Source organism: Bos mutus, chromosome 1 (assembly GCF_027580195.1).
Source record: "Bos mutus isolate GX-2022 chromosome 1, NWIPB_WYAK_1.1, whole genome shotgun sequence".
Lineage (NCBI taxonomy): Eukaryota > Metazoa > Chordata > Mammalia > Artiodactyla > Bovidae > Bos > Bos mutus.
In genome coordinates this window covers 114,371,939-114,386,061 of record NC_091617.1, presented here as the reverse complement: position 1 = coordinate 114,386,061, position 14,123 = coordinate 114,371,939, and the positions used below count along the sequence as shown (strand labels likewise).

Below are 14,123 nucleotides of genomic sequence, written 5' to 3'. Positions count from 1 at the left end.
CTGGGTTGAAAACTGCTTTGTATGAGTTTTCTTAGCCACCCCTTTTTCCTTTACTAGTGTGAATAACATTTTTTCCCTCTTCTTTGTCATTTACTAGGATGTTTATTCTACTGTTCCTAACACTTAAGGGTCTTTCTTGTATTTCTTTGTATTCTGTGCAGTGGAGCAGAAAATTTGTCTCAGTTTCAATTTCTCTTTTGTTCCCAGAACTTCCCCCTCCTCCAGTGTTGAAGTGGAAAAATAGCTTCCCCTCTGGCACCATACACAGGTTCAAAGTCTTGTTTTTCATCATGTTGCTCCAAACAGCAAATTTTCTAGCCCACATGAAAAAAGAACACCAAAGCTCTGACTTGGAAGTCTGCAAGGGTCTGAGAACAATTGAAAAGAAGTTCCTACAACTGGGATTAGCCCTTGGCGGTTCACTGGTCATTCTGAGGAGAGGCGTGTGGAAGCCGACAAGGCCTCCAACCTGCTAGCACATGCACAGGTGGCCCAGCTCTGAAGTCAGTCTCTGTTGTCATGGAGAATGGAGGCAAAATTAAAAAGCAAGTAGCAAACAATCCAGTAGGTTAAGCCAGGGACTTGGGAGTCTCCCAAGGCTCCTCCCTTCCTCATTCCCTGCATGAGTCATTTTTCCAGTCTGTCCACACCCATTCACCCTTCTTCCATCAGCCTCCACCCCACACTCCCATTCACTCTCCAAGCTGCTGCCACAGGATCCCTCTGAAATACAAGTCCAAATTCAACCTATCTCTTTGCTGATTAAACTCATCTAGATTATTACAGTTTTCAGAGTAAAGCTGAGACTCCTTGGGTGAATACAGACCTACTTTTAGTTCACTTTGCTGCCACTCTCCTACAAGTATCCAGCTCACTTCTAACCCCAAGACTAGCAGTTCCATTGTATTTGCCAGGCTCTTTTCCCACAGAACCTGGATTCACCTCTCCATTCATCTTGATAATTTCTATACCCCCCTTTAAGGCACCTGTTAAAACAACCCCTCCAGGAAGCCTTCTTGACTCTACTTGAAAGCACCTTGGTCTTGCCTCCCATCATTTTAGCATTTATCCTTCAGCCAGAATTAATTAATTTGTCTTTTCCCCAGTCTCTTCCCTAGTAGAGGTATTCTTGAGGGGAGGGACTCTATGTTGTTATCCATTCTTGAATCTCTGGCATAGCAGGCTATTGATGTAGTTGTTGAAATGAATGCTGAATTAGAAGAAAGGAAGTCCTCATTGCTTGGGGTAGCTCCTAATTGGCAGATAGAGAATGCCCATCCCTGTCCTTTGAGAAAGTGTCGGTTTCCTTTTAAATTTGCTTCCAATGGGTGTGCACTTGGGTACTTTTTCATGATTAATACTGAGAAGCAGCACCATCTAATTAATTAAATTATTTGTTCTGGAAGGGAGCAGTACACAATATTAACTCAGTGTTTTGTGGATGTAGCCAAGGGTAGAGAACTCAAGTCATTATTAATACCTCTAGAAGTAGTTTTGTACTTCGGCACCTTTCACGATGCTTTTCCTTCTCCTCCTTCAGCCGTCCCCACCATCTTTAAAACAACCTAACAAACTTGTAGAAACATCACACGATAGGTAGAGTTTGCTCCTAAACTATATTCAAAACATAGAAAAAAGTTTAAAAATTATAATCACCGTTGAATAATTATTCCCTAAATCCTAAGTAAATTCTGCCCTCCAAATCTTTAAAACTTGATCACATCACAATAGTCCAGGATTCTTTCCGTTCAAAGTGAAGGCAAGTTAAATCTCATTAACACCCAGTGAATTATGATTTGGGGCTGTGTTTTCTTTTGTTCCAGCAATAATATGACTTATTTGCCTCGGACGATTCTAGTATTTCAGAAAATGAATATTGTATAAGGAAGGAGGAGTCTCTGCTTTCTATATATCATATAATGCAGAGTTGGGGTGAAAGGGGGTTTTACAGTCCAAATATTATTTACAAAGTAGATGGGAAGCTAGTATGTGAGTATTCGTGCTTGTGTGACAGTTTTACCGTAGAATTCCCAAACCGTGGACACCCTGTTCCTGGAGAAAGATACACACTGGCAGTCTTGCGGATGTTTTTCCCGTCTATGGGCCATCCAGGTTCGAAATCTGCGTGGTGCATTTTAAGGCGGCCAGCCCCACCAGCTCCTACTGTTTTATCCAGTTTTGGAGACTCACCTTCAGTCTAACCTTGCCGACGGCCTTACCAAGCCCCATCCACCCGCCGCTTTCAAATACGAACCTATCTGTCTGCCCAGCCAGTCTCAAGGATCAGAAAGTAGCAGGGGTGCGTCCCGTGGGCACTATAGCTCGGAGGTTACAGTGTTGAACGTATAAGATGGAAGATACCACCGGGAGGCGGCGGGGATGCACCGCGCCAGCGCCGGCTCGGGTTTCCTTTTGCTTTCTGCGCCGATGGGCGAGTGGCAACCGCCACCCCCGGCGGACTCTTGTTAGATTGAGGGGTGGCGAGGTGGCGGGGGGCTGAGCCGCCGGGCGGCGGAAAGTTGAAGAGCATTTTTTTTTTTTCTGTCGCCGCGTGCGTTCCGGGGCTCGCGGAGTCCGCCCAGGGCTTCCTGGTGGGGCTGGGCCGGCGGGGGAGGGGCCGCGCAGCAGCAGCGGAAACCAGACCTCGGCGATAAGAGGCTGCACAGCGACATGCAACAGTCTTTTCACTGCAGCTGAATGAGTTGTGGCGCTCACAATGCTCCCGTGACCGGGAACTGACAAGTTCAATTTTAAATCGCGGGCCTCTTGGAATCATGACTCCCACAATGCCTTGGGCACTCGCTCGGCAGTCTGGCTGCCTCTGAGGGGGAAAAAAATGTGAGAGGTAAGTTTCCATTTTCCCAGTTTGCTCGTGCTGCTCTGCTGCTCTGCATTGTTCGTACTCTTTCGGGACTGTACATGGCTGAAGGAGGAAGTGAAAGGAGGCTGGGGCCGGCTCACCGCGCTGGATGGTTTCCGATCACACACCATCTCGAGCTAGAGGGACAGCGGGAGGTTGCAGCTGCAGCCCAGCTCCGAGTAGCCCTTCCCCGGGCTCTGCGGACACTGTCAGCCCTGCCAGCTTCCCACTTGGCAGCCTAAAACAAAGAGAAAGAAAGAAAAGGGCGGGGAGGGCGGTAAAAGAAACAGGTGCGTGGAAGTGTACTTACAACTTAACGGCCTTTGTCGGGGGAGGGGGGAGATGCGAGTCCATCAGACGCGAGCCACGGTTTCTCCCTAGAGGTCCCGCATCCCTGTTCCCGAGGCTGCCATCCAGCCCGGTTTTCATCTGGGCCAAATATGTGCACGCAAAGGTTAATTCTCTGCCTGCTACCCATAAATTACGCATGACATGTTTAGCTGGCCTTCCTTATATGGAGAGTGCTGTATTTCAGTCCAGTTTGCCTTTTGCCAAGTTTTCAGGGCGGAAGACGCCCTGCATGAGAGGGCTCCTGTTTTTTTTTTTTTTTTTCCATCGTTTTGTAGTGCGTCACTCAAAAACTGTAAGAAAAGTAAGTATAGACGCTCTCTGGGTGGAGCCGCAGTTGGTTGATTCAATTGCTTTCATGAAAGGTTGAAAAGAATGAAAAGTAGTTAGGACTTGGATTCTGGGGTTTTTGTTTTGTTTTTTTCTTTTTTTAGACAAAAGCAGGATAAATATGTAGCGCGTCCCCTCCCTCCCCTTCTCTCTCTCTTTTTTAAACGGAGCCGGAATCTGTTATTGGTAGTAATGTGTCATGTGAGAATACTTCGATTCCGGAGCCTGTATGGCAAGCAGGTATATGGTGGAGTTTATGCTTGCCCGTCTCACAGTACTTTACAACTAGCGTGGTGGAGCTAGAAGAGTAATTGTGTTCTTTAGTCTCTCCCGGGCCGGGGGGAATATGCGGCTGCTAGGATTCTGTGGTGTATTTCCGAGGAGTGTGCTTCCCTAGGATTAAGATTGAGTAAGAAGCTGCCAGCAAGGTTATTGCCGCTGCCTTTTGTGTATCTACCAGCCCAGGGACAAGTCCAGAGCAAATGGATGGTAAACTCTGCTATACTCGGAGGAATTTCTTAAGCAAATTAATCCACTGAGAGAGAAGTCATAATTAATGCCTTTGAATTTGCAGGCCCTCCGCAATGTGCTTTGAAATTCTACACCCGTGGACGCGGTGTTCCTCCCTCCTGGGTTTGAACACAGTGTCTGTTTATACACGGAGGGTATTTAGTACATAACTATTCTATACCAGGCTAAGTGATCCACTCCCTGTTATCTCTTTGGGTTGCTGAGAGCGTTGGTGTTTCTCCCTGTCTTGCTGTTGAGATAAAAATATTATCACTGAGACAAGTTAAAATGAAAGTTCAAGGACTGTAAAACTCACCCTAGGAATACTTAGCTCAATACTTAGAATGGCTCTGATGCGGTGCTCTAGCCAGAGACACTGAATAAAGTTATTTTGTAGGCAGTGAAAGCACAATGTTGTCACTTGTATTTTCGCTTTCTTAAAGTTGGTGACAACTGCAGCTCAAAACTGTTTTTTTAGGAAGACTCCGGCATTCTGATCTTCATCAGTGTTGCACTGGGGTGAATTTTTTTTTTTAATTACTTAGCGTGTTGTTAGGCCTTCTTTCAAAAGATAGAGGTAGCTTTTAGTTTTATTTAATGGGGGGTTTCCTCACAAAAGTGGCCGTTTGTGTTTTAAGGAACAAGTTGGGTCAGCACTAGAAAACCTGCTCATCCAACCTCTATAATTACAGTGTCACTTAAGACAGAATAATCAGGTTTTATTATGACGAAGAGACTCAGAAAACCTCACATATGCCTGGTTTAATTTTTTTTTTTCTCATGGAACTAAGATAAAATTTGTGTGCAGATACACATCTAGTGTGATACTCTTATGCAGCCATGCCAACAGACTCCAAAGTGTTTTATGCTTTGAGATATTATTGCTTGTGTTTACATTTCCACATTTGGGGCAAACTTAGGCTCCAAGTTGAATTCATTAAATTTTGATTCCAACATTCTGTTCTTCCTCTGGGCACAGAATTCCTATGACATGAAACACTGGATTCTGTTCCAGAACAAGAACAGAGTATCCCAAAGTTTCTCCTGGGACGGGGGTGGGAAGGGAGTAAAATTGTATTTCTGACTGAAGATGAGTGTGTTATTTTGTTATAGAAAATTTCCGATCTTTTTTGTAAACAAAAAAAATTGCCCTTGTGTTTATCATTGTTGCCATACATTAGGCCTGTATTTGATGTATCTATTTATGGAAACAGAATAGCCTTCCTGCACCTTCTGGCTTTCTGCTTGGTGATGGGAAGATGCGGAGGTGAGAGACTGTCTCAGATCTTGCTTAGAAGAAGCTGAAAAGAATAGGTGATTGGAGTTTCTTGTACTCTGAGGCGTCAGAGTGGCCAGTAGATACAAAGGTCAGGGAAGCAGATGAAGGAAATGAAATATAGTCATTTAAATATTTGGCTCAATAGAAAATCCCAACAGCAATAGCAATAATAGAGGATATTACATAGGAAAAGTTTAAAACATGAACTTTTAGGCCACAAAGCTTCATGGTTTTGAAATCTGGAATGTGCTGTCCATATAGTAGCCACTGGCCACGTGTGACTATTGAGCCTTTGAAATGTGGTTATCTGGATTGAAGTTTGTTCTAACTGGATGTTGAACACTTTGTACAAAGGAAAGGATGTAAAATACCTGGTAATATTTTTATAGTGATAATATATTACAGTGATAACATTTTGAATCTATTAGTTTCAGTAGAATATGTTGTTAGATTAATTTTATCCGTTTCTTTTCATTTTCTTTTTTTAAAAATATGGCCACTTGGGACCTCCCCGGTGGTCCAGGGGTTAGGACCCTGTACTCCACTGCAGGGCACTGGGGGTTTGATCCCTGGTCTGGAAATTAGGATCCCATGTGCTTTGCAGCGTGGTCCAAAAAAAAAAAAAAAAAAAAAAAAGAAAATATGGCTACTAGAAACTTACAATAACAGATGTGGCATGCATTGTATTTCTATTGGACAGAGCTATTCTAGAGTAAAGCAAGAAAGCGGTATTCTGGGAGAAAGCCTAATAGAATTTACTGGATAAAACACAGTAAAAGGGGTTTTCATTTTCACAGGCTAAAGAAGTTTATTATACATAGGAATACTTCATCTTTCTTACCCATTGTAACTAAAATTTGAGAAAACACACCACCTAACATCTATTTTTATTTCCTCAAAACTACTGTTTAGTTTAGAGATTTAATGGTGAGGTAGTAATAGCAGAGAAAAGGCTTATAATTAGGGGATGAGTCTTAACACCTCTCAAAGGCCAGAATAGAGTATGATTGCTAGTTAGGAACATTTTAGAGACTCTATAGTTATCATTGTCCCAAAGTTACCAAACACAAACGAGTCACTGAAATTTATTTTAAAATAGAATTTTCAGTAAATAGCAATTATCTTCAAATGTTTAATATATATTTTCCTTTGCTATGACTTTCCTTCCTTGGAAAATAAAAACACCTAATTAATCCAAACAACTCCTGACTGTATGTTAATCAAAGATTAATACATTCACAAGAAGGAAAGACTTTCACCTGTAGGGAAGTGGGCATTGTTTTGAATACTAGGAAAGGTAAGAATACAATTCTTTGGTAATGTTTTGGGCTTTGAAGAATTCCTATACACGGAGACATTGTCTTTATAATTTGAACACATTCTTGAGAAAGCATCTGACTGGTAAACAAAGCACAATGGCATAGGTCCTGGAAACATTCCTCTCAGATATTTTCATAACTGAAGTACATTTTGTCATACACAGTGAGTGTTAAACTGAAAAAAAAAATCCATATAACATAAGCATACTTTTATTTACTTGAAGGATACTAAATATATGAGACATGTTGGAGCCTATGGATTCTTCTTTGCTGGGGAAGAGGGGGCAGATTTTATGGAGAATCTCAGAAGACTTACCTCCCGGCTTGGTGCGAATCTTGAATCTGTCTCCCACCACAAGAAGCATAACTGCCATTAGTGTCAATGCATGTGGAGCCTTTGGGGAACAATGATCCCCATTAACTTTGTAGATCGTTTCTGATGAGTCATGGAGCAGATTCACTAATGCTTGGAGAATTATTGATTGCAAAGCAAAGGATTTAAGAAGAGCTATTGACATAGGGCACTAAAAGTCTCTAGACATATTTTATATTTTTAGAGTTGAGGTAGGAAATTTGGGATTTATGTCATGCTTTTATATTATAAAAAATATGCATTTATATAAACATTACAGCTACATCCTTGAAAAAACCCTGAACAAGTAATGAGATAATAGCTTTCTGCATATTATCATTAGTCTTTTAATGATTGCATTACATTTGTTTCAGATAACTACTCATGTTTTCTGAAAGGCATCTTATTACCTCTGCCTATGACATATATAAAAATGAAAAACCTTTGAAGGATATATATTTACAGTATGAGCATTATCTTTTGGTACTTTTTCCACTGTTTTTGAGCTCTTATCCTCAGTTTCTGTGATGATCCTTTGTTAAAGAATTCAGGATATATTAACCTCAAGATGAAATGTAGCCATATTGGATAGAGTGGAAAATTACATTCCCACTGTGATCAATTATTTTTTTTTAAAGTGAGGATGTTTCTGAAATAAGTGTCATGCTTCAAATAATGTATATGCTCTAAAAGAAAAACTGTCATCTCTTTGGACAATTGTTTTAAGAAATTGAGAGTTGCATCTTTAAATACCCAAAGAAGTGAATAATAGCTAATAAGGTAAACAGTCCCATCAAGTGTGGGTACAATTTGTGTGTGAGTATATATATATGAATATAAAACTGTTCCCAAGGCAATGCCAGTTTATTCAAATCATCTAGCTATTAAGTAACATAATGTTATTAAAAAGGATTATAGTAAATACTATGTAATCCAAAGGCTGTGTCCATGTATATCAACTCCATTCCAGTCCCTCTCTAGCTGAGGTCACAAAATGATATTTCTTCTCCAAAGGATTCTTAAAAAAATCTGTCTTGACACTGGACCTTTACTATATTTTCCACTTTTAAAATAGTTGAACTATTATTTAATTCATAGTTCATATAATTACGAGTGAACTTGTTTTAAAGAGCTAACAAAGTTCTCGGATTGTGGGAACACACTTAATCATGTGAAATAAACATTACATGCTAATTTGAGATATTTTATTTTGTAAAATTGATTCATAGGAAAATATATATTGTGGCAAAAATAGCAAGCTAGGTTCAGTGAGCTCTACCAAACTTAATCAAGATACACCTTGTCCTCAAAGAGGTGGCAGTCTTGTAGGGGAAGTTAAGAGTTTTGAAAATAACTGTAAAGTGCGAACAGGTATTTCATAAACGGTGCCTAGGTAACATTGTATGGAAGTTGAGATAAGGAAAGGTAAGTTGAGATAAAGAAAGCTCTGACCAATACATGTAATAAGTATAACGGTTCTAATGCATAAATAGTGGAAAACAAAAAACATTCTTCATTTTTTGATATTATAGATATATTATTCTGTCAAAGCAGCATTAACTATATCTATTCAGTGATGTTTCCATATTATCAATGTGTTTATATTTAATATCTAGGCATGATTTTCATACATATTCTAGTTCATTTATTTAGTTCATTTTGCTGGTAGAAATATATATTTTTCAGATGTCCTATAGTAAAATATTGATAGCTTTGGCATTAACACTTCTGTTAAATACCATAAAATACCAGTTTTTGAAGCTACCAAATAATTACAAATGTATCAGAAAACCAAAGTGGGTAACCAGGGTAAACAGTGCATAGAAAATTTGTTCAAGGGAAAAGCTAGGTTTAAAGTAAACTGATAGTTACAAGGTCATTTGCTTAAAAAAAAAATCTATATATTAAAGTTAAGCAGTGAAAATATTACTAAAATGTACCAAGAAAAGAAGTGATTTCATTTAGGGAAAGAGAATGTTTTATACTGAATGAAGCAATGAGAGAAATATATATTAGCAGGGAGATTTTAATCAGAGACAGCCAGAGTATCCAATTTAATGTGACATTGAATAGGAAAGTGAAGAAATAAAAACAAGATATAGATGATGATTTCAGGCACTGGTAGAAGTGTCACAATTGTGAATACAATTTTGTGGGTTTTAAAAGTAGTTCATAAATATTTTAAGTATGTGGTTGTGGAAGACGTGGTAACATTGTGTTTACTTATTGTACTCAAAATTCCTCCTTACTAACATTTGTCTACAGTGATTATAACTGAATAGACTCTTCTAGAAAATTGGAAAAAGTGTGGTAACAATAGTATATGCAGTGGGAGTGTGAGGAAATCGAAACGGTGAAAGACTTTACAGTTTAATAGTCAAAACACGTCAAAAGCAGGATAAATAACAAGACTGCCAAATGAGGCATTAAGAAGTCCATATTCATATTTAGAACATCATTAAAGATACTTCTTGAACTTAAAACTTAAAAACTGTTCACAGCTTATTGTATCCAGAAAATTTTAAATTTAATCAAGTCAAATATTCAGCAATCTGTTTATCAGCGTTGTTGATCATAGTAATAATGATAGGTTAACATTTTATTTGTTTCTGTCTTATCTGATTACAAGAAGAGAATTACCTTTACAATGACCTTTTAGCACTCTATGCGGATGGCTCCCCTTATCCTAGTAGAAAGATAGTCTGGGATGGGATGGTGATAATCAAGGTGACCACAGATATAATAGGAAGGCAGATGGCCTGCTGGAGGGGAAAGTTGGTGGAAAAAGCTCTGAACCATTAAGTGACTTTGCAACTCAGTGTTCTAACACAGACTCTCTCATTGATATTTCTGTTTACTACATTTTAGTTTAAAAAAGCCATCCTATGAAATGATATATCAGTTTCTGTGAGCACTGTGTCTACATTTGTTTTGAAAGTCCAGTGTTTGTTGCAGTTCAGGTAGAACCAGAGCCCATTTGGGGGTACTTGTTTTGAAAAATGACGTACTTTATAAATACAAGAGGTGATATTGATGTTATTATTATCATTTACAAGTTATTATATTTTTATATATTTATTATACTTTGTCTATATCTTAAAAGGAGTAATAGACTTGGGAGATGGGGCACAAAAATCTCACAGTGTATGGATTTTATTTTACCAAACCAGATGTGACTAGGTATGTGGACTGGGAAAAAACATTCACTCTTTCTGTTGTTTAATTTCTACCTCTGTAAAATTATGAGCATGTAAATAATAGTTAATAATATAAGTGCCATTTGCTATACATTTCTTTACAAAATATCTCATTTAATCTTTGTGACAGATGTAAAATTCCCCTTTTGACTTTTAATAGTGACTAGCGTGACTGCTAAACGCTTTGCCATTTTCAGAATTGTGAGACTTTTTTTTTTAACTCCAATTCCATATTTTTAACCTTTTTTTTTTTTTTGGTCTTGCTTGCCATCATTACAAAGAATGGTGATGAGGATAATAGCTTTAACAACCATCACTAACATCTTGGACTACTTACTTTGTGCCAGGGTTAGGTTTATGAATTAATTTACATACTCCTCAGAACAACCCTATGAGATGGGTACTATCTCAGTTTCACAGAGAAAACTGAGGCACAAAGTTAGTTGCCCATGGTTTCTTAACTAGGAAGTGGCACAACAGGGAGTTGAACCAAGGTAGTCCAGTTCTAGAGTTGTGAAAGAATAAAAACAAAATTTAAAAAGATACTCGGGTACTGATAGGAGATTGAGACTGTAGACATTTGGAATAATCCACAAGAGCAACTCTTGCTACAGCATTTGAGGAGACTCCGGAAGAATGGATAGGAAGTTAAGAGGAGAGAGATAAGGAGCCTGGGGAGGGGCAGGTGATAGGATAGAAGAAATAGGGAATCAGTGGAGAAAGGGAGTTTGGGGCTCCACTCTGGAGAATACTAAGGACCAGGTAGGAAGTTCAGGGCACAGTGGGAACATTAGGAGACATTTGCTTTAGCAAGTAACGTACGGGTGTTGTGTTTTAGTGATGTTTTTTCGAGGGAGAGTAGGATATACACAGGATGAAATGGAAATTGTTGGCTAGAGATGAAGGACTGGAAAAGGACAATAACAAGGTAATGAAGGGACACGTGTTCTGGGGAAAAAGTCACAGGCTTCAGGTCCACAGGATGTATCAACTGATTAGATGTGGATATTAAAGGTGATGGGAGATATTAAAAATGATTTAAAGAGTATAGTAAGAATTTTTAAAACTTTTCATCCAAAATCCCTTATTTAAAACTTTGTTAATGTTATCCTTGTTCATCATATTGTTCCTTGTGAGCTCTTTTCATATAAAGCACTATATTTTAAAACATTAGAGAAAAACACTTAAAATTATGTTTTATCTGGGACTGTAACTTGGTTAGGTGGAAGATACCTGTTACATTCTTAAAAACAGTTCATTTCTGTGTCAAGCTCCTTTAAACACAGGATCCAATCAATTAAAGAATGGTATTTAAATTCTTTATCCCAAATTGGTCATTCTAAAGTAACCGTCATTTCATCTTAGGGGTATGTTGTTGTTTGCTGGGAAATGTCTTATTGACAGCTAGGCAGTTCTGGTCCCTTTAAGTTCATGCAGAACACTGGTGTAAATGATCCCCAGTGATAAACCAGGTGGCAGATAGATACATGATAAAACAAGTTTGCAATGTGCTCAATGTGGCTGACATTTATACTTCTCAGACCTTGCTATTTTAGGGAAGGTATCAATGATACTCTGTTTCCTGGAAATAAAGATCCTTAATAATCAGACACCCTTATAAACAGAATGATTTACATACGGAAATAAATAAGCAGTTGCATTGAGTTAGCAGTTACCTGGAGTTGGGAGGATAGTTATATTTCAAATAAAATAGAAAGCTTTACAGGAGTACTCGTAGGCCTTTTTATATAAGGCATTTACGTGCTTTTTACAAGTAAGTGGCTTAAGAGTTTAAGTTGAGCATGTCAGAGCAATGACTGTATTTAATATACATAGAGAAATTCTCATGAAATCAAGAGTTTCCAAGAAAAAGATTCCATTTATAGATACTTATCACTTAATTTATTTAGATAGTCTATGTCCACGGAAAATAATTTTTAAATTGCACTGTGTATGTCTTTAAATACAACATGTAGAGGTAGAGAAAATAATGTTAACGGTGTTTCCATTTTGCCTTTTGTTTATATGCCTTTTAGTATTATGTGAAAACCACACTTAGAACGTGTCTTTTTCTATTATTAGACTTTTTTTTGCCCCATCTGGTTTTGGCTGTGTGCTATAAAGGTCCGGTAAAAATCTATTTTTGTTGAATTATTAGATAATGCATAGAAAATGTTCATTTCAAAGTAAATAAGATTAAATAGTACTAAGATTAGAAATTCTTCTTTGCCTTCCCAACTCATGGGCCAATCTTAACTAGTAAATTTACTCCAAATTATTTTGAGCTGTTATTTGAATTTCATTGCTCAAAAAGTTCAGGAAAAGCTGCATTGTCAACTTAGTGGCTTTCAAATAAGGCAGTTGGTCTTAAATAATTGGTATTACATACCCTATCCAGAAGACTTTGAAAGATTGGATGAGCACAGCAAAAGTGAACAACTGGGAATACAAGCAGATCTGTAACCCAGCTGTGGAACCTCTCTGAGGTATTTCCAAATAGGACCTTTCTGAAAATTAATTAGAAATAGCCAGAACAATAGTGGAGATTATTGAAAAAAAATTGAATTCTGCATAATTCTTTCAGAAGGACCATATTTACTGAAAATTGCACATGGGAAATGACTCTCCCAGAGAAATATATTAATGGTTTGAGGACTGGATTTTAAAAGTAAATATTGTTTTGGAAGCAGTTAATATAGAGACTGTTGTGTCTGTTTCTCAGTAATGGATTAAAGTTTACTCTGTGCTGAGGTCTTTTTCACTTAAAAGGCTATTTTTCTATGTTAATAATAAGGTGATATAGGGAAATCATTCTTTATGTTCTACTAAGTAATCAATTAACAAACATTTGCTGAGCACCTATTAGAAGTAAAGAATTATAGTAGGTCAGGAGAGAAGGTCCCAAAGGAGAATTACATAGGTTTTATTCTTGGTTGACATATAATTGAGCTGGGGAGAAAGACATGAGAAGTTAACAGTACAGTCAGTATTGACACCATACGATTGAATACCAAAGGAGGAAATGAAAAGAGGGAAGTCTTTGAGGAACTGAGTGGTTAGGGTGTAGGATCGCTATCCCCTCTGTGGAGGAGGATACCTGACAGGGTGAAGATTAAGCAATCTTTTCAGAAAATGGAGGGAAAAGGTATGAAGAGAATGAGGCTAGCTTCCAGATTCGAGCATCTTCTGTATATGAGATGGTCTTTTCAAAAAAGAGCCTGCTCACAGTGCTGCACAGTTAGGGAACGGACTTATGTGGTAGGAACCACCATCCTCTTGATAGCGTTGAGGAAACTAAGGCTCAGAGAGGTTAACTTACAGGCCAAAATTCACACAGCCTGATGAGTGGTTGAAGCCAGGTACTTCTTCACTTCTGAGATAGCATTCTGCTCCCCTTTATGATTCTGCTGAGAATGAATGTGGTATAGTTATGATACAGTAATTTGAAACTTCACCCATGAAATTGACATGACTCAGGAAGATATAAATTTAATTTAAAAGGCTGGCTAATACATTTCGTTCTTTTGCTTTGACATTGGATTATTAATACACATGGCATAGAATTTGCCCAATTGTTTGTGATCATTACTTTTTAGGTTTGTAAAAACCAAAGCAAAGCAAAACACATCAGGCCTCCTGCTTTTGGCAGATATGGTAAAGGCATGCAGTAGTGTGACCCATTATAACATTGCATTTGGGCCATCTGGGATCCTCCCAGAGGAAGCTTTGCAAAGATAATGTACTTTCACACCAGTAACATGATGCCATAAAATTTTCACCAAGAAGTGATAGGCCTAGCTCCAGAGTACATGCTAAATTTGTTTATCAAGCTGAAACTCTAATACTTTGGCCACCTGATGGGAAGAGCCGACTCATTGGAAAAGACCCTGATGCTGGGAAGGATTGAGAGCAGGAGGAGAAGGGGATG

The 14,123-nt window shown here is 38.4% G+C and overlaps 1 protein-coding gene across 31 annotated transcripts in view; it reads left to right on the top strand.

The window, feature by feature from the left end:
• The window catches only part of MBNL1 (muscleblind like splicing regulator 1), a 222,661-nt gene that overhangs the window by 25,178 nt on the left and 183,360 nt on the right, over positions 1-14,123 (top strand). For 25 of the 31 annotated variants that reach the window (XR_011464841.1, XR_011464838.1, XM_070374651.1 and 22 more), the window contains exon 1: positions 2,705-2,845. The exons of 1 other annotated variant lie outside the window; for it this stretch is intronic. The gene's annotated coding sequence lies outside the window, so the exon portion shown is untranslated. Of the gene's footprint in view, positions 1-2,703; positions 2,846-3,025; positions 3,151-3,390; positions 3,513-14,123 lie in introns of those variants that run through there. 5 more of the 31 variants (XM_070374655.1, XM_070374688.1, XM_070374689.1 and 2 more) reach the window with 4 other exon arrangements.